This window comes from Aulostomus chinensis, chromosome 1 (genome assembly GCF_037954235.1).
Source record: "Aulostomus chinensis isolate RoL2024-O1b breed Wild chromosome 1, RoL_Achi_v1.0, whole genome shotgun sequence".
In the NCBI taxonomy this organism is placed as follows: Eukaryota; Metazoa; Chordata; class Actinopteri; order Syngnathiformes; family Aulostomidae; genus Aulostomus; species Aulostomus chinensis.
In genome coordinates this window covers 30,992,923-31,010,270 of record NC_141320.1, presented here as the reverse complement: position 1 = coordinate 31,010,270, position 17,348 = coordinate 30,992,923, and the positions used below count along the sequence as shown (strand labels likewise).

At 49.9% G+C, this 17,348-nt stretch overlaps 13 non-coding genes across 13 annotated transcripts; 12 read left to right on the top strand and 1 right to left on the bottom strand.

Annotated features, from left to right (window-relative positions):
• The first annotated feature begins 250 nt into the window (after positions 1 to 250).
• LOC147271175 (U1 spliceosomal RNA) lies at positions 251 to 414 on the top strand. The gene has a single exon (XR_015116693.1). It is a non-coding gene; the product is annotated as a U1 spliceosomal RNA (small nuclear RNA).
• A 586-nt stretch (positions 415 to 1,000) lies between these two features.
• Positions 1,001 to 1,191, top strand: LOC147271174 (U2 spliceosomal RNA). The gene has a single exon (XR_015116477.1). It is a non-coding gene; the product is annotated as a U2 spliceosomal RNA (small nuclear RNA).
• Positions 1,192 to 1,733: 542 nt separating this feature from the next.
• LOC147271173 (U1 spliceosomal RNA) lies at positions 1,734 to 1,897 on the top strand. Its single transcript, XR_015116530.1, has one exon. It is a non-coding gene; the product is annotated as a U1 spliceosomal RNA (small nuclear RNA).
• A 586-nt stretch (positions 1,898 to 2,483) lies between these two features.
• LOC147271172 (U2 spliceosomal RNA) lies at positions 2,484 to 2,674 on the top strand. Its single transcript, XR_015117125.1, has one exon. It is a non-coding gene; the product is annotated as a U2 spliceosomal RNA (small nuclear RNA).
• Positions 2,675 to 2,800: 126 nt separating this feature from the next.
• On the top strand, positions 2,801 to 2,991 carry LOC147271171 (U2 spliceosomal RNA). The gene has a single exon (XR_015117124.1). It is a non-coding gene; the product is annotated as a U2 spliceosomal RNA (small nuclear RNA).
• A 542-nt stretch (positions 2,992 to 3,533) lies between these two features.
• Positions 3,534 to 3,697, top strand: LOC147271170 (U1 spliceosomal RNA). The gene has a single exon (XR_015116529.1). It is a non-coding gene; the product is annotated as a U1 spliceosomal RNA (small nuclear RNA).
• Positions 3,698 to 4,283: 586 nt separating this feature from the next.
• Positions 4,284 to 4,475, top strand: LOC147271169 (U2 spliceosomal RNA). Its single transcript, XR_015117329.1, has one exon. It is a non-coding gene; the product is annotated as a U2 spliceosomal RNA (small nuclear RNA).
• Positions 4,476 to 5,017: 542 nt separating this feature from the next.
• Positions 5,018 to 5,181, top strand: LOC147271168 (U1 spliceosomal RNA). The gene has a single exon (XR_015116527.1). It is a non-coding gene; the product is annotated as a U1 spliceosomal RNA (small nuclear RNA).
• A 586-nt stretch (positions 5,182 to 5,767) lies between these two features.
• LOC147271167 (U2 spliceosomal RNA) lies at positions 5,768 to 5,958 on the top strand. Its single transcript, XR_015117416.1, has one exon. It is a non-coding gene; the product is annotated as a U2 spliceosomal RNA (small nuclear RNA).
• Positions 5,959 to 6,500: 542 nt separating this feature from the next.
• Positions 6,501 to 6,664, top strand: LOC147271166 (U1 spliceosomal RNA). The gene has a single exon (XR_015116526.1). It is a non-coding gene; the product is annotated as a U1 spliceosomal RNA (small nuclear RNA).
• Positions 6,665 to 7,250: 586 nt separating this feature from the next.
• Positions 7,251 to 7,441, top strand: LOC147271165 (U2 spliceosomal RNA). Its single transcript, XR_015117312.1, has one exon. It is a non-coding gene; the product is annotated as a U2 spliceosomal RNA (small nuclear RNA).
• A 542-nt stretch (positions 7,442 to 7,983) lies between these two features.
• Positions 7,984 to 8,147, top strand: LOC147271164 (U1 spliceosomal RNA). Its single transcript, XR_015116898.1, has one exon. It is a non-coding gene; the product is annotated as a U1 spliceosomal RNA (small nuclear RNA).
• An 8,195-nt stretch (positions 8,148 to 16,342) lies between these two features.
• On the bottom strand, positions 16,343 to 16,414 carry trnae-cuc (transfer RNA glutamic acid (anticodon CUC)). Its single transcript has one exon. It is a non-coding gene; the product is annotated as a tRNA-Glu (tRNA).
• Between the last annotated feature and the right edge of the window lie 934 nt (positions 16,415 to 17,348).

Sequence of the window (17,348 nt, the reverse complement as noted above, 5' to 3'; positions counted from 1 at the left end):
TAGCAATTCTAATGCGGCTCGAGGCCACGCTGGTTCACCGAGCGACAAGGTGAGCCTTGAAAACGGCATCGGTCGAGCTTCCCGGGCTTGGGATATCCGACATCCGGCATCGTTGTGAGAAACAAAGGGGGCTGCGCACGCGGCAGATTGGCACAAGGTAGGAAAGATCAGGCGCTGTGTCGGCCTCCCTGCCTGTCAGTCAGAAGGCTGTGTCCCTGGAGCTCATGTCTGTTCCTAAGCTCAGCGAGTCATACTTACCTGGCAGGGGAGATACCATGATCAGCAAGGTGGTTCTCCCCGGGTGGGGCTCAGCCATTGCACTGGGGCTGTGCTGACCCTGGTGAATTCCCCAAATGTGGGAATCTCAACTGCATAATTTCTGACAGTGGGGGACTGCGTCCGCGCTCTCCCCTGTGATCGTGTGAAAAAAGGAAAGAAAGAAAGAAAGGCCGACCACGGCGGCAACAACAACAACGGTGACCGCCTGTCCCGGCCAGTTGGCGGTCTCCTCTTGTGCTGGCCAGCCTGAGGAGACCGCGGAGGACGTAGCCTCGATGAGCTCCCAGTATCTCTCACACCTTCCAGCCCTAAATGAAGAGGGCAGGGTTTCTGCCACATTTAGTTGAGGGTCATGGTATCTGACAAGCCCTGAGCTCAGGACAATACATCCACGGCTCGTCTTCGCAGTAAGTGGAATGATACCAGAGAATTCATGCGTGGGAGGAGATCAACTTGGAAAACCCCGACTCCAGGATGAGTCGCTGGCTCGTGGCTTTGAACACCGCTTTGTTTTACTTTGAGTCGCCCCACTAGCATAGCAGGGTGAAGGCACCGATTGCCTTTGCTTTGGATAGCAGTGGGGACAACCAGTGCGCCAGATGCAGTGTTTATGGCACTGCATTTTGTGTCGCCACCCAAAATGTTGCAGTTCCTGCCCACAGCCGCGGCCGGGATTGGCTGTACCGGGGGTGCTGGCTCTCACGTCGGGTGGCTGACAGGCATCGCTTCTCGGCCTTTTGGCTAAGATCAAGTGTAGTATCTGTTCTTATCAGTTTAATATCTGGTACGTTCCCTATCCGGGAACCATGTATTAAATAGCTTTTTGGAACAGGGAGATGGAACGGGAGCTTGCTTTGTCCATTCCACGGATCAACCTGGTATTGCAGTGTTTCCAGGAGTGGTGCAATACCCCGCATTTCTCGTCGGAAATAAAACAAGCCTCCGCCAGGCACTCGCTCACCTGCTCCACCCAAAGCCGGACCAGGGTTCTCCTCCTGCACTGCAGCTTTTCCTCAGCCTGCGGCCGCAATGGCCTTCCAGGAACAGTGCGGGCCCCTCCCCTTTTGTCAGGAGCAAATCCCGTGCTCTTCAGGCCAACTCTCGAGTGCTGCACATGAGGCCGGGGCTGGATTTCCGCCCGCGCTGCCGCTGGGCGTCAAGTTGTGGCTCCGTTTGCACTCCAGATAAGGATGGAGGTCCGCTGACGGCACTGCTCTCGGAGCCTTTCCCAAAAGGCTTTGGAATGCACTCTGAAAGACCTGAACCTTCAATGTGCCTGAGCTTCCCGGGCTTGGGATATCCGACATCCGGCATCGTTGTGAGAAACAAAGGGGGCTGCGCACGCGGCAGATTGGCACAAGGTAGGAAAGATCAGGCGCTGTGTCGGCCTCCCTGCCTGTCAGTCAGAAGGCTGTGTCCCTGGAGCTCATGTCTGTTCCTAAGCTCAGCGAGTCATACTTACCTGGCAGGGGAGATACCATGATCAGCAAGGTGGTTCTCCCCGGGTGAGGCTCAGCCATTGCACTGGGGCTGTGCTGACCCTGGTGAATTCCCCAAATGTGGGAATCTCAACTGCATAATTTCTGACAGTGGGGGACTGCGTCCGCGCTCTCCCCTGTGATCGTGTGAAAAAAGGAAAGAAAGAAAGAAAGGCCGACCACGGCGGCAACAACAACAACGGTGACCGCCTGTCCCGGCCAGTTGGCGGTCTCCTCTTGTGCTGGCCAGCCTGAGGAGACCGCGGAGGACGTAGCCTCGATGAGCTCCCAGTATCTCTCACACCTTCCAGCCCTAAATGAAGAGGGCAGGGTTTCTGCCACATTTAGTTGAGGGTCATGGTATCTGACAAGCCCTGAGCTCAGGACAATACATCCACGGCTCGTCTTCGCAGTAAGTGGAATGATACCAGAGAATTCATGCGTGGGAGGAGATCAACTTGGAAAACCCCGACTCCAGGATGAGTCGCTGGCTTGTGGCTTTGAACACCGCTTTGTTTTACTTTGAGTCGCCCCACTAGCATAGCAGGGTGAAGGCACCGATTGCCTTTGCTTTGGATAGCAGTGGGGACAACCAGTTTGCCAGATGTAGTGTTTATGGCACTGCATTTTGTGTCGCCACCCAAAATGTTGCAGTTCCTGCCCACAGCCGCGGCCGGGATTGGCTGTACCGGGGGTGCTGGCTCTCACGTCGGGTGGCTGACAAGCATCGCTTCTCGGCCTTTTGGCTAAGATCAAGTGTAGTATCTGTTCTTATCAGTTTAATATCTGGTACGTTCCCTATCCGGGAACCATATATTAAATTGCTTTTTGGAACAGGGAGATGGAACGGGAGCTTGCTCCGTCCTTTCCACGCATCAACCTGGTATTGCAGTGTTTCCAGGAGTGGTGCAATGCCCCGCATTTCTCGTCGGAAATAATACAAGCCTCCGCCAGGCACTCGCTCACCTGCTCCACCCAAAGCCGGACCAGGGTTCTCCTCCTGCACTGCAGCTTTTCCTCAGCCTGCGGCCGCAATGACAGGCATCGCTTCTCGGCCTTTTGGCTAAGATCAAGTGTAGTATCTGTTCTTATCAGTTTAATATCTGGTACGTTCCCTATCCGGGAACCATATATTAAATTGCTTTTTGGAACAGGGAGATGGAACGGGAGCTTGCTCCGTCCTTTCCACGCATCAACCTGGTATTGCAGTGTTTCCAGGAGTGGTGCAATGCCCCGCATTTCTCGTCGGAAATAAAACAAGCCTCCGCCAGGCACTCGCTCACCTGCTCCACCCAAAGCCGGACCAGGGTTCTCCTCCTGCACTGCAGCTTTTCCTCAGCCTGCGGCCGCAATGGCCTTCCAGGAACAGTGCGGGCCCCTCCCCTTTTGTCAGGAGCAAATCCCGTGCTCTTCAGGCCAACTCTCGAGTGCTGCACATGAGGCCGGGGCTGGATTTCCGCCCGCGCTGCCGCTGGGCGTCAAGTTGTGGCTCCGTTTGCACTCCAGATAAGGATGGAGGTCCGCTGACGGCACTGCTCTCGGAGCCTTTCCCAAAAGGCTTTGGAATGCACTCTGAAAGACCTGAACCTTCAATGTGCCTGAGCTTCCCGGGCTTGGGATATCCGACATCCGGCATCGTTGTGAGAAACAAAGGGGGCTGCGCACGCGGCAGATTGGCACAAGGTAGGAAAGATCAGGCGCTGTGTCGGCCTCCCTGCCTGTCAGTCAGAAGGCTGTGTCGCTGGACCTCATGTCTGTTCCTAAGCTCAACGAGTCATACTTACCTGGCAGGGGAGATACCATGATCAGCAAGGTGGTTCTCCCCGGGTGAGGCTCAGCCATTGCACTGGGGCTGTGCTGACCCTGGTGAATTCCCCAAATGTGGGAATCTCAACTGCATAATTTCTGACAGTGGGGGACTGCGTCCGCGCTCTCCCCTGTGATCGTGTGAAAAAAGGAAAGAAAGAAAGAAAGGCCGACCACGGCGGCAACAACAACAACGGTGACCGCCTGTCCCGGCCAGTTGGCGGTCTCCTCTTGTGCTGGCCAGCCTGAGGAGACCGCGGAGGACGTAGCCTCGATGAGCTCCCAGTATCTCTCACACCTTCCAGCCCTAAATGAAGAGGGCAGGGTTTCTGCCACATTTAGTTGAGGGTCATGGTATCTGACAAGCCCTGAGCTCAGGACAATACATCCACGGCTCGTCTTCGCAGTAAGTGGAATGATACCAGAGAATTCATGCGTGGGAGGAGATCAACTTGGAAAACCCCGACTCCAGGATGAGTCGCTGGCTTGTGGCTTTGAGCACCGCTTTGTTTTACTTTGAGTCGCCCCACTAGCATAGCAGGGTGAAGGCACCGATTGCCTTTGCTTTGGATAGCAGTGGGGACAACCAGTGCGCCAGATGTAGTGTTTATGGCACTGCATTTTGTGTCGCCACCCAAAATGTTGCAGTTCCTGCCCACAGCCGCGGCCGGGATTGGCTGTACCGGGGGTGCTGGCTCTCACGTCGGGTGGCTGACAGGCATCGCTTCTCGGCCTTTTGGCTAAGATCAAGTGTAGTATCTGTTCTTATCAGTTTAATATCTGGTACGTTCCCTATCCGGGAACCATATATTAAATTTGCTTTTTGGAACAGGGAGATGGAACGGGAGCTTGCTCCGTCCTTTCCACGCATCAACCTGGTATTGCAGTGTTTCCAGGAGTGGTGCAATGCCCCGCATTTCTCGTCGGAAATAAAACAAGCCTCCGCCAGGCACTCGCTCACCTGCTCCACCCAAAGCCGGAACAGGCTTCTCCTCCTGCACTGCAGCTTTTCCTCAGCCTGCGGCCGCAATGGCCTTCCAGGAACAGTGCGGGCCCCTCCCCTTTTGTCAGGAGCAAATCCCGTGCTCTTCAGGCCAACTCTCGAGTGCTGCACATGAGGCCGGGGCTGGATTTCCGCCCGCGCTGCCGCTGGGCGTCAAGTTGTGGCTCCGTTTGCACTCCAGATAAGGATGGAGGTCCGCTGACGGCACTGCTCTCGGAGCCTTTCCCAAAAGGCTTTGGAATGCACTCTGAAAGACCTGAACCTTCAATGTGCCTGAGCTTCCCGGGCTTGGGATATCCGACATCCGGCATCGTTGTGAGAAACAAAGGGGGCTGCGCACGCGGCAGATTGGCACAAGGTAGGAAAGATCAGGCGCTGTGTCGGCCTCCCTGCCTGTCAGTCAGAAGGCTGTGTCCCTGGAGCTCATGTCTGTTCCTAAGCTCAGCGAGTCATACTTACCTGGCAGGGGAGATACCATGATCAGCAAGGTGGTTCTCCCCGGGTGAGGCTCAGCCATTGCACTGGGGCTGTGCTGACCCTGGTGAATTCCCCAAATGTGGGAATCTCAACTGCATAATTTCTGACAGTGGGGGACTGCGTCCGCGCTCTCCCCTGTGATCGTGTGAAAAAAGGAAAGAAAGAAAGAAGGGCCGACCACGGCGGCAACAACAACAACGGTGACCGCCTGTCCCGGCCAGTTGGCGGTCTCCTCTTGTGCTGGCCAGCCTGAGGAGACCGCGGAGGACGTAGCCTCGATGAGCTCCCAGTATCTCTCACACCTTCCAGCCCTAAATGAAGAGGGCAGGGTTTCTGCCACATTTAGTTGAGGGTCATGGTATCTGACAAGCCCTGAGCTCAGGACAATACATCCACGGCTCGTCTTTGCAGTAAGTGGAATGATACCAGAGAATTCATGCGTGGGAGGAGATCAACTTGGAAAACCCCGACTCCAGGATGAGTCGCTGGCTTGTGGCTTTGAACACCGCTTTGTTTTACTTTGAGTCGCCCCACTAGCATAGCAGGGTGAAGGCACCGATTGCCTTTGCTTTGGATAGCAGTGGGGACAACCAGTGTGCCAGATGTAGTGTTTATGGCACTGCATTTTGTGTCGCCACCCAAAATGTTGCAGTTCCTGCCCACAGCCGCGGCCGGGATTGGCTGTACCGGGGGTGCTGGCTCTCACGTCGGGTGGCTGAAAGCAATCGCCTCTCGGCCTTTTGGCTAAGATCAAGTGTAGTATCTGTTCTTATCAGTTTAATATCTGGTACGTTCCCTATCCGGGAACCATATATTAAATTGCTTTTTGGAACAGGGAGATGGAACGGGAGCTTGCTCCGTCCTTTCCACGCATCAACCTGGTATTGCAGTGTTCCCAGGAGTGGTGCAATGCCCCGCATTTCTCGTCGGAAATAAAACAAGCCTCCGCCAGGCACTCGCTCACCTGCTCCACCCAAAGCCGGACCAGGGTTCTCCTCCTGCACTGCAGCTTTTCCTCAGCCTGCGGCCGCAATGGCCTTCCAGGAACAGTGCGGGCCCCTCCCCTTTTGTCAGGAGCAAATCCCGTGCTCTTCAGGCCAACTCTCGAGTGCTGCACATGAGGCCGGGGCTGGATTTCCGCCCGCGCTGCCGCTGGGCGTCAAGTTGTGGCTCCGTTTGCACTCCAGATAAGGATGGAGGTCCGCTGACGGCACTGCTCTCGGAGCCTTTCCCAAAAGGCTTTGGAATGCACTCTGAAAGACCTGAACCTTCAATGTGCCTGAGCTTCCCGGGCTTGGGATATCCGACATCCGGCATCGTTGTGAGAAACAAAGGGGGCTGCGCACGCGGCAGATTGGCACAAGGTAGGAAAGATCAGGCGCTGTGTCGGCCTCCCTGCCTGTCAGTCAGAAGGCTGTGTCCCTGGAGCTCATGTCTGTTCCTAAGCTCAGCGAGTCATACTTACCTGGCAGGGGAGATACCATGATCAGCAAGGTGGTTCTCCCCGGGTGAGGCTCAGCCATTGCACTGGGGCTGTGCTGACCCTGGTGAATTCCCCAAATGTGGGAATCTCAACTGCATAATTTCTGACAGTGGGGGACTGCGTCCGCGCTCTCCCCTGTGATCGTGTGAAAAAAGGAAAGAAAGAAAGAAGGGCCGACCACGGCGGCAACAACAACAACGGTGACCGCCTGTCCCGGCCAGTTGGCGGTCTCCTCTTGTGCTGGCCAGCCTGAGGAGACCGCGGAGGACGTAGCCTCGATGAGCTCCCAGTATCTCTCACACCTTCCAGCCCTAAATGAAGAGGGCAGGGTTTCTGCCACATTTAGTTGAGGGTCATGGTATCTGACAAGCCCTGAGCTCAGGACAATACATCCACGGCTCGTCTTCGCAGTAAGTGGAATGATACCAGAGAATTCATGCGTGGGAGGAGATCAACTTGGAAAACCCCGACTCCAGGATGAGTCGCTGGCTTGTGGCTTTGAACACCGCTTTGTTTTACTTTGAGTCGCCCCACTAGCATAGCAGGGTGAAGGCACCGATTGCCTTTGCTTTGGATAGCAGTGGGGACAACCAGTGTGCCAGATGTAGTGTTTATGGCACTGCATTTTGTGTCGCCACCCAAAATGTTGCAGTTCCTGCCCACAGCCGCGGCCGGGATTGGCTGTACCGGGGGTGCTGGCTCTCACGTCGGGTGGCTGACAGGCATTGCTTCTCGGCCTTTTGGCTAAGATCAAGTGTAGTATCTGTTCTTATCAGTTTAATATCTGGTACGTTCCCTATCCGGGAACCATATATTAAATTGCTTTTTGGAACAGGGAGATGGAACGGGAGCTTGCTCCGTCCTTTCCACGCATCAACCTGGTATTGCAGTGTTCCCAGGAGTGGTGCAATGCCCCGCATTTCTCGTCGGAAATAAAACAAGCCTCCGCCAGGCACTCGCTCACCTGCTCCACCCAAAGCCGGACCAGGGTTCTCCTCCTGCACTGCAGCTTTTCCTCAGCCTGCGGCCGCAATGGCCTTCCAGGAACAGTGCGGGCCCCTCCCCTTTTGTCAGGAGCAAATCCCGTGCTCTTCAGGCCAACTCTCGAGTGCTGCACATGAGGCCGGGGCTGGATTTCCGCCCGCGCTGCCGCTGGGCGTCAAGTTGTGGCTCCGTTTGCACTCCAGATAAGGATGGAGGTCCGCTGACGGCACTGCTCTCTGAGCCTTTCCCAAAAGGCTTTGGAATGCACTCTGAAAGACCTGAACCTTCAATGTGCCTGAGCTTCCCGGGCTTGGGATATCCGACATCCGGCATCGTTGTGAGAAACAAAGGGGGCTGCGCACGCGGCAGATTGGCACAAGGTAGGAAAGATCAGGCGCTGTGTCGGCCTCCCTGCCTGTCAGTCAGAAGGCTGTGTCCCTGGAGCTCATGTCTGTTCCTAAGCTCAGCGAGTCATACTTACCTGGCAGGGGAGATACCATGATCAGCAAGGTGGTTCTCCCCGGGTGAGGCTCAGCCATTGCACTGGGGCTGTGATGACCCTGGTGAATTCCCCAAATGTGGGAATCTCAACTGCATAATTTCTGACAGTGGGGGACTGCGTCCGCGCTCTCCCCTGTGATCGTGTGAAAAAAGGAAAGAAAGAAAGAAAGGCCGACCACGGCGGCAACAACAACAACGGTGACCGCCTGTCCCGGCCAGTTGGCGGTCTCCTCTTGTGCTGGCCAGCCTGAGGAGACCGCGGAGGACGTAGCCTCGATGAGCTCCCAGTATCTCTCACACCTTCCAGCCCTAAATGAAGAGGGCAGGGTTTCTGCCACATTTAGTTGAGGGTCATGGTATCTGACAAGCCCTGGGCTCAGGACAATACATCCACGGCTCGTCTTCGCAGTAAGTGGAAGGATACCAGAGAGAATTCATGCGTGGGAGGAGATCAACTTGGAAAACCCTGACTCTCATCTCAGATCATTAGCAATTCTTCTTACATCACTGTCGCATTATTTTTAGTTTCATAGCAACTCTTACTACATTACTGTGTCATTATTTTAAGGTTTTTAGCAACTCTTCATAAATTACTGTCAGCATCACTTTGAGTTTATTAGCAACTATCACTACATTACTGTCAGCATCATTCTTGAATTCATTAGCAATTCTTCCGGCATCACTGTAGCATCATTTTGAGATCATTAGCAATTCTTACGACATCACCGTAGTATAATTTTGAGGTTAGTAGCAACTCTTACTACATGACTGTCAGCTTCACTTTGAGGTTGTTCAAAACACTTACTACGTTACTGTAAGCATAACTGAGTTTATTAGCAACTATCACTACATGACTGTCAGCATCACTTTGAGTTCATTAACAATTCTTCCGACATCACTGTAGCATTATTTTGAGGTTATTAGCAACTCTTACTACATTACTCTCAGCATCATTTTTAGGTTACTCGCAACTCTAACCAGGTGACTGTCAGCATCACTTTGAGGTTATTCGAAACTTTCACTACATCACTGTCGCATCATTTTGAGATCATTAGCAATTCTTCTGACATCACTGTCGCATTATTTTGAGGTTCGTAGCAACTCTTACTGCATGACTGTCAGCATCACTTTGAGGTTATTCGAAACTTTCACGACATTACAGTTAGCATCATTTTGAGTTCCTTAGCAGTTCTTCCGACATCACTGTCGCATTATTTTGAGGTTCGTAGCAACTCTTACTACATGACTGTCAGCATCACTTTGAGGTAGTTCGAAACACTTACGACATTACTGTAAGCATCACTGAGTTTATTAGCAACTATCGCTACATTACTGTTGGCATTATTTTGAGTTCATTAGCAATTCTTACTACATGACCGTCACATCATTTTGATATCATTAGCAATTCTTACAACATCACTGTAGCATCAGTTTGAGATCATTAGCAGCTCTTACTAGATTTCCGTCAGCATCATTTTGAGTTTATTAGCAATTCTTCCGACATCGCTGTCGCATTATTTTGAGTTTTGTAGCAACTCTTACTATATGACTGTCAGCATCACTTTGAGGCCATTCGAAACTTTCATTCCATTACAGTTAGCATCATTTTGAGTTCATTAGCAATACTTCCAACATCACTGTCGCATTATTTTGAGGTTCGTAGCAACTCTGACTACATGACTGTCAGCATCACTTTGAGGTAGTTCGAAACACTTACTACATTACTGTAAGCATCATTTTGAGTGTATTAGCAATTCTTATGACAACAGTGTAGCATAATTTTAACGTTAGTTTCAACTCTTCCTACATTACCGTCAGCATCATTTTTAGTTTTTTAGCATCTCTTACTACATCACTGTAGCATCATTTTGAGTTCATTAGCAACTCTTCCGACATCACTGTCGCATTATTTTGAGTTTAGTAGCAACTCTTACTACATGACTGTCAGCATCATTTTGAGGGAGTTTGAAACTCTTACTACATTATTGTAAGTACCACTGAGTTTATTAGCAACTATCACTACGTTACTGTTAGCATCATTTTGAGTTCATTAGAAATTTTTCTGAAATCACTGTCGCATTATTTTGAGGTTATTAGCAACTCTTAATACATTACTGTCCGCATCATTTTTAGGTTACTCGAAACTCTAACCACATGACTGTCAGCATCACTTTGAGGTTATTCGAAACTTTCACTACATTACTGTTAGCATCATTTTGAATTTATTAGCAGCTCTTACTAGATTACCGTCGCATCATTTTGAGATCATGAGCAATTCTTCCGACATCACAGTCGCATTATTTTGTGGTTTTTAGCAACTCTTACTACATTATTCTTGCATTATTTTGAGGTTCGTAGCAACTCTTACTACATGACTGTAAGCATCACTGAGTTTATTAGCAACTATCACTACATTACTGTTTGCATCGTTTTGAGTTTATTAGCAATTCTTACGACATCACTGTCGCATCATTTTGAGATCATTAGCAATTCTTCTGAAATCACTGTCGCATTACTTTGAGGTTCGAAGCAACTCTTACTACATTACTGTCAGCATCACTTAGTTTATTAGCAACTATCACTACATTACTGTTAGCATCATTTTGAGTTCATTAGCAATGTGGGGCTTTGATTGGGAATTGTAAGAAAAATCACTGAATGAACAACACAAACACAGACTGTGTCTGAAATTCCACACCTGCACCCGAAACCAGTGTGGAATCAATTGTATCCACTGTCAATCCTGATTCTGGAGAAATTTCTTTGTGTGTTTTGATGGACGCGAGCCAAGCAGAAATTTCCCACAATACAATAGGGCGGCGTTTGGTCAGTGTTGAGCAGGCGTCAGTCTGACAATGATGTCATATTATTGTGTCATCACTTGACCAGACCCAAAAGTAGGCTCAGGTATCAGTTTCTTCTCAATGCTAATGTCTGCTAGCTTAGTCTGCTACTTTGATGGCTCTGCCTGCTCAAAGGTCCAGACCCCTGGATGTGGTGGTTCCTACCTGAATGTAGAGTCTGTCAGCTCATGTTGTTAAATCAACTCACCAGGAACACCAGTAGATTTCAATGGACTGACAATGAGTCTCATTGAATGGGTGTCTCGTCCAACGAGAAACACTCAGTCTCAGGTTGAAGCTCATCAATGAGGTCTTGTGGATCAGTGGCTTGCATGAATGAATGAGTTGGAAGACTTCTTGGAAATTAAAGAGGATTTAATACAATGAAGAAAACCCTTAAGACAGAGTGATAATTCCAGCAGAGTAATTAAGGCCCATATTGAGTAGCAGGTATGAATTAGCCTGGATTTATCTGAGCTTCAAGTAGACGGCTAAGAGGCAGGTGGAAAGGTGTGTAGGATGAACGATGGTGACCTCCAACCAAATGAAGAGGACTGAGTGGAGGCTGACCAGCTCTACGGAGTCAGGCGGAGTTTGGCAGCGACACAGGAGTCCAGGCCTGAATCGGTGAAAACCAACGTAACCGGCTTACGTTCTCAGCTGGATTCTCCCATCGATGTACGACGCCTCTCCAACGAACTGGTGGGAGGACGGCCTCCAAAGCCTCCACCTCGTCGACCGTGGCTCCCGCTGAGATTCGCTCGATGAAGAAGGGAAGCGCGTTGATTGGCTACCCTCTGGTCTCAGGCTGCTGGCTGCCTGGACTAAGCTGCTCTTCTCCGACACAAAGGTGGCTTCTCTCTCTTCAAGGCTCACAGGAGGTCAAGAGTGTAGCGACCGTGAGCCGAGATCGATGATGAATTACAAAAATAGAAAATCAAAAAATAAATTAGAGGAATAGAAAAGAAAAGGGGGGGGGGCGGCCCAGCTGCTCCAGGAGCTCACAGACAAAGGGCAGAAACAAGAAGCACTGAAGAGAGCGCCAGCAGTGGATGGTGCCACCACTGTTACAGTAAACTGGTCCGCCTCAGAGCAGTGACCTTTGACCTGTGAGGGGTTGTTGGCCAATCAGCACACTTTGCTGTCTTCAGTCCTTCTCAGATATCAACAAATGAAGCTGGTTGAACAGACAGCAATCATCATCACTCAGAGACATCACCTGGAGAGGAAGACTGCTCCGAGTTCTGACAATGACAGTGAAGAGGCAAGGAGAGCTGGACAACCACAGACAGTGAAACATTCGGAACATCATGTTGATACACGTGTGTGTGTGTGTGTGTGTGTGTGTGTGTGTGTGTGTAACCATGTTAAACTCTTTTAAATAAATGTTTCAGCCTGCTATTATCTGGATGCTGTATGATTCCTGCAACCCCAGACTAACTCAGGTGTTCGTACTGCAACCTAAAGTATGGTGATGAGGAGAATGATGAACAATCCACAAGGTGATCAGAAAATAAGAAATGGATTCAGGAACAACAAACCCATCTCTGAACATGTGATTGAAACATGTGAGTGGGACTGGCAGAACCTGGCTTTACCTCAAAGTGTCTCATCCAGAGATCTGTGACAGGCGTCTGCTGTGGAGGGTCAGTCTGTCCGTCCACATTCAGATCATTGATGCAGCGACTCTGCTAGGATCAAACTACTCAGGATGAAACAGACCAATGCTGACATCAAGTAGCAACTCAGCAGCTGATCAACTGAGTCCTCAGCACCAGTAGAGCCTGGTCCTGGTCCCTGGGGGGCTCCCACCACCAGCCTCTCTGTTAACAGCCGAGCGCCACAGAGACTCTGAGTCTCCTGCTGTTCATGAAGAGTTTTCAGGCTAAATTCAGTGTGTGAGGTCCACACTGCACATTTGAGGGACCATGAAGGACAGAGGAGAGTCTGACTGTCATGGTGAAAGCCTTCAGCACTAGAACTGAAACAGCCCCACCATCTTAACCCCCCCAGACCAAACATCATCGTCCAGCCTCCAACCAGAGGTCCATCAGTTATCATGGAGCCACAGGTGGAGTCTGGATTCTTTTCTAGAATGAGACGGCAGTGACAGTCCTGCAGAGTGACATCACTGACATGAATGGATGACTTCAGTCACATGACTGGATGACTTCAGTCACATGACTTCAGTGCCAAACAGTGCACATTGGTGCCGACCAGTCAAAACCACCTCAGACTGTATCATTCTATATGCTTGGCTGTAGTGTGTGTGTGTGTGTGTGTGTGTGTGTGTTTTTAAAAAGGCAAAAAACTCTTTTTTTTAAGCAACAGAACTTTAATACAAACACAAAATGAAAAGCAGAACAAGCCAGAACCCAAAATATGGATTTACAGAGGAAGCGTGCTGGGCCCAGAACCCAGAGGTGGATGGATCAAAACCATCCTCTGCTAAAAGAAGGGAACAAAATAAACCTGGTTGTTTTGAAATGTGAATCTGTTGAAGAGGGTGGAAATGGTGAGGGAGTCAGTTGTTCCTTTTGTTTTATGACAGAGACCTCATTGTTAACTAAATCATTTTAATTCTTTCCTTGAAGATTCACGCTTTTTCGCTCAAAATGTTTGACAACTTCCTCCATGCTGGTGCCCCATCACACACAACAGGTGCACTTGTCCTCTTTTCTCCTCTGACCCTCAAACATTCACAGTCTTCCAGTGAACGTCCAATTGTCCTCTGAAATAAGACATGAATCTTTCCCTGCTGAGACTCCTGATCTCTGACTGTCACTAGCATGTGCTAGCAGAATACAGCACTCCTTCTTCATGATCTGTCTTTGTCTCTGACCAGCTCTCCTGCTCTCTTTCCTCCTACCAGTCAAAGCAGACATCTTCACCTACTGATCTTGGATCTGCTGCCCGTTCCTGCCTGGTAAAAGAAGGAACCAGCACCTGGTTCTCCAGGCTGAATGAACTCCAGGACGTTGGCCAGCCGTGTCAGTTGGAACCTTATTTGTCCTAATAGAGAAAAAATAAGTCTGATTGTTGATGAAAGATGTCATCATGGCTTTGAAACTGTGGTTGGGGACCAGCCAACATGAGCACATTCATGGAAGAATAGCAGTAAAAACAGGAAGTGTCAGTTAGCAAGTACTCACCAGTCTGTCACTATCATACTTGATTCTAGTGGAACAAAATGGCTGCTGCTGACTGTGCTGCCTGGTGGTGGATCACTCTTCACCATCCTCTCAGGCCTTGATGGAACCAAAAAGGCCAGTTCCTGGAGAAGATCTTCTAGGGGTCCAGGTTAAAGCGGTGCCCCAGCTGGCACCAGGCGCTGACCCAGGTCCTGCATGGGAGATACTGTCAGTTCTGTTCTGCCCTGCTCACAACCACAGGCTGGTGTTGAGGCCTGCAGCAACCAGGGCCCCAGTCACCAAGAGTATAAAGGCTGGTCATTGTGGCAGTGGGAGGAGTCAAAATGAAGACAGACCAATGTGAGCAGGATGTTCCTGGAGAAGTCAGAAGAACTTGACCATGTTTCCTACAGTACCCAGGAGGCCTGGTAGTTGTTGAAGGAAGCTCCAAAAGCAAAGAGCAGACAGCAGGACATCAAAAGAAAAGATCCAGACACTAAAACTACAAGTAGAAACAAGAAGAAATCCTAAAAGTTTTGGAAAGATACTACAAGGTTGGATATACATTATTATATACACTACTATTCTCACTGACTCCTAAAGAGGGACAGGAAACATTAGAATGTGGATCAGATCAGCTGATTTCAGTGTTGAGTCCATCCCTCCATCCACTTTCTGTTCTTATCCTTTAAGGGTCATGGGGGGGGGGGGGGGCGATCCCAGGTGACACTGTTCAAGAGGCAGGGTTCACCCTGGACAGGTCACCAGTCCATCAGGACAAATGAGGTGGTCGGTATCATGCAACCTAAACTAAAACATTAGTCAGATCAAATTCAGATTAAAGCAAGAGTCTCCAGATCAAAGCCAGAATTCCTGATGATGTCATCAGGGCTTTGACAGTAGCTAGAATTCTGTCTTTGATCTCAGGAGGACATGAAAGAAACACAATTTAGAAAAGTATATGAGACCACGGCAGCATGATGGTTTAGGGGTCAGCACTGTGGCCTCACAGCAAGAAGGTTCTGGATTTGAGTCCAGGCTCGGGTGCAGAATCTGCATGTTCTCCCCGTGCATGCGTGGGTTCTCTCTGGGTACTCCGGCTTCTTCCGACCGTCCAAAGACATGTAATTTGGGATGAGGCTGATTGGACACTCTAAATTGACTGTAGATGTGAGTGTGAATGGTTTTGGCGACCTGTCCAGGGTGAACCCCGCCTCTGGCCTGTAGATGCTGGGATAGGCTCCAGCCCCCCTCGACCATCAATGTAGGTCTTTTGTTAATTGCATGCCACATGAAATTATTATTGGTCACTTTTCTAGCAACAGTCTCACAGTGGCAAGACAAGAACACTTCTACTTTTAATGTTGACAGTTTGTTCAACACTAAACTTCATCCAGTACCATGTTGTCAAACACTGGAACCTCCACAGCACCTGAACAGGGACTTGAACCCTGGACCCTCAGATTAAAAGTCTGATGCTCTACCGTCTGAGCTCCTCAGGCTCTTTCTACAGCATTGAGACAGGAACAGAAACACCTGTGAAGGTCAAACTGATGCTTTCTTGACTTGTTCAGTCCTCCATGTTGAAGTCCACCATGCTTTTGATTGGCTCTGATTCTCTGTGGCAAAATCCAACAAGAGGCTCCAAAAATGTCCTGAATGTCACAAGAATGCACAGGACAAGATGTTAGTTTCCTTCATGTCTGCAGTTCCTCCACTGGAAAGTAAAGTCAATGCTGCTCCTCTGCTGAAACCTGGGATCGGACCAGGGACCTTTAGATCTTCAGTCTAAGGCTCTCCCAACTGAGCTGGTTCAGTTCTGAGGGAGGGCCCTGCTTCTCTCATTTATAATCTCTTCCACTCTCACTAGAACTTAGAGAGGATTGGAGCTTCTGAAGTCCTGACACAAATCAAACCAGGGACTTTGAACTACACAGTGAAGGAGTTGGTCATCAAGGTCGATGGCAGCTTATTAAGTTCTAGCTTTGATCAAATATAAGAAATGTAAATGAATTCAACATTGATTGCATTTCCCTCCTTTCTTTGGTGCAAGGAACTGAGGACTGGAGCTCTAAGTTTTCCAGTTCCTACATCAGTGAATGGACTTTCTGTGCTGCAAGGAGCCAAAGCGACTAAGGAGGATTACAGTTTGTCCTTGCAGGAGTCAGTGACTTAATAGAGTCTAACAAAGGGTTGAACCTGAATGAGACAGTCACCCTTCAACATGGGGCCATGGTAGAGTGAACCAAGAACACTACAATGGGGGTGAGAGTGGAGCCATGATGGACTCACAGTTCATCACCTCCACCATCATGTGGACCACCTGATCACCTCTCCCTCAACCTCTAAATAACTCATTCCCTGACCGGGAATCGAACCCGGGCCGCGGCGGTGAGAGCGCCGAATCCTAGCCACTAGACCATCAGGGACCACACTGAGCTCTCCAACAACAGAGACTATAGACAATGACTCAAGAACACAGGACTCTGCATCTCAAGCTGAGACCACAGAGGGTCCACCAAGACCACCAGACACCTCAGCCCCCTAAAGACAGTCCACCCGCAGGATCAGCTTCTATCACTCAGTGGTCCAGAACCATTATGGAGCCTGATCAGGAATGTGAGCAAAGCTCTTGGAACAGGCCTGCTGCCACCACAACTAAGATCCTGCAGGTCACTAGAAACTCCAGTGTCCAGCTGACAAGTGGACGTTCCTCTGATCTGTGGTGGTGCTGAGTTTAGCAAACATCTCCAACAAGAAGACGAAGGAGGCCATCAACTCCTCCAAGCTCAACATCTATACTGGCTTTACTGGGAGATCAGGAGGTCAAAGCAGACCTTCCCCCTCCACCTCAGATGGTTTCTACTCACAGAGATGAGGGACCAGTTCAAACCAACTCCCTGGAGCTCCCTTAAGCCATTGTCCCCCTCAGCTAACATCTGGATCTGGACCTGCACCGGTGCTGACTTGTGTCTTGAGTCCCCAGAGTTTGTTGAACCAGAGAAGCTTCAACTGGTGGCGGTCGTACAACCAAGCGTGAAGGTGAGCCTGCATTGTCTGATCTGGAGCTAACAGGAATTAGCAAGTTAGCAACATTTCTAGACTTGCTGCTAAGTTGAATTTGAATTTATTTGTTGAAAGGTTCCAGTTTCTATGAGGTCAGGGAAGATTGGTGTGGATCTAAAGGTCCCTGGTTGGATTCCCACCTCTCACAGAGGACCTGATGCTTCACGTGAGCTGTGGGATTGGTCTTTACTGCTGAGACAGAAAGAATCCTCCCACATTGGCTTCTTTTAACTGTCAACATTGGTTTGGCTCATTGGAACATTTTCAAACCCTCGTTGCTCAGATTTTACATGAATT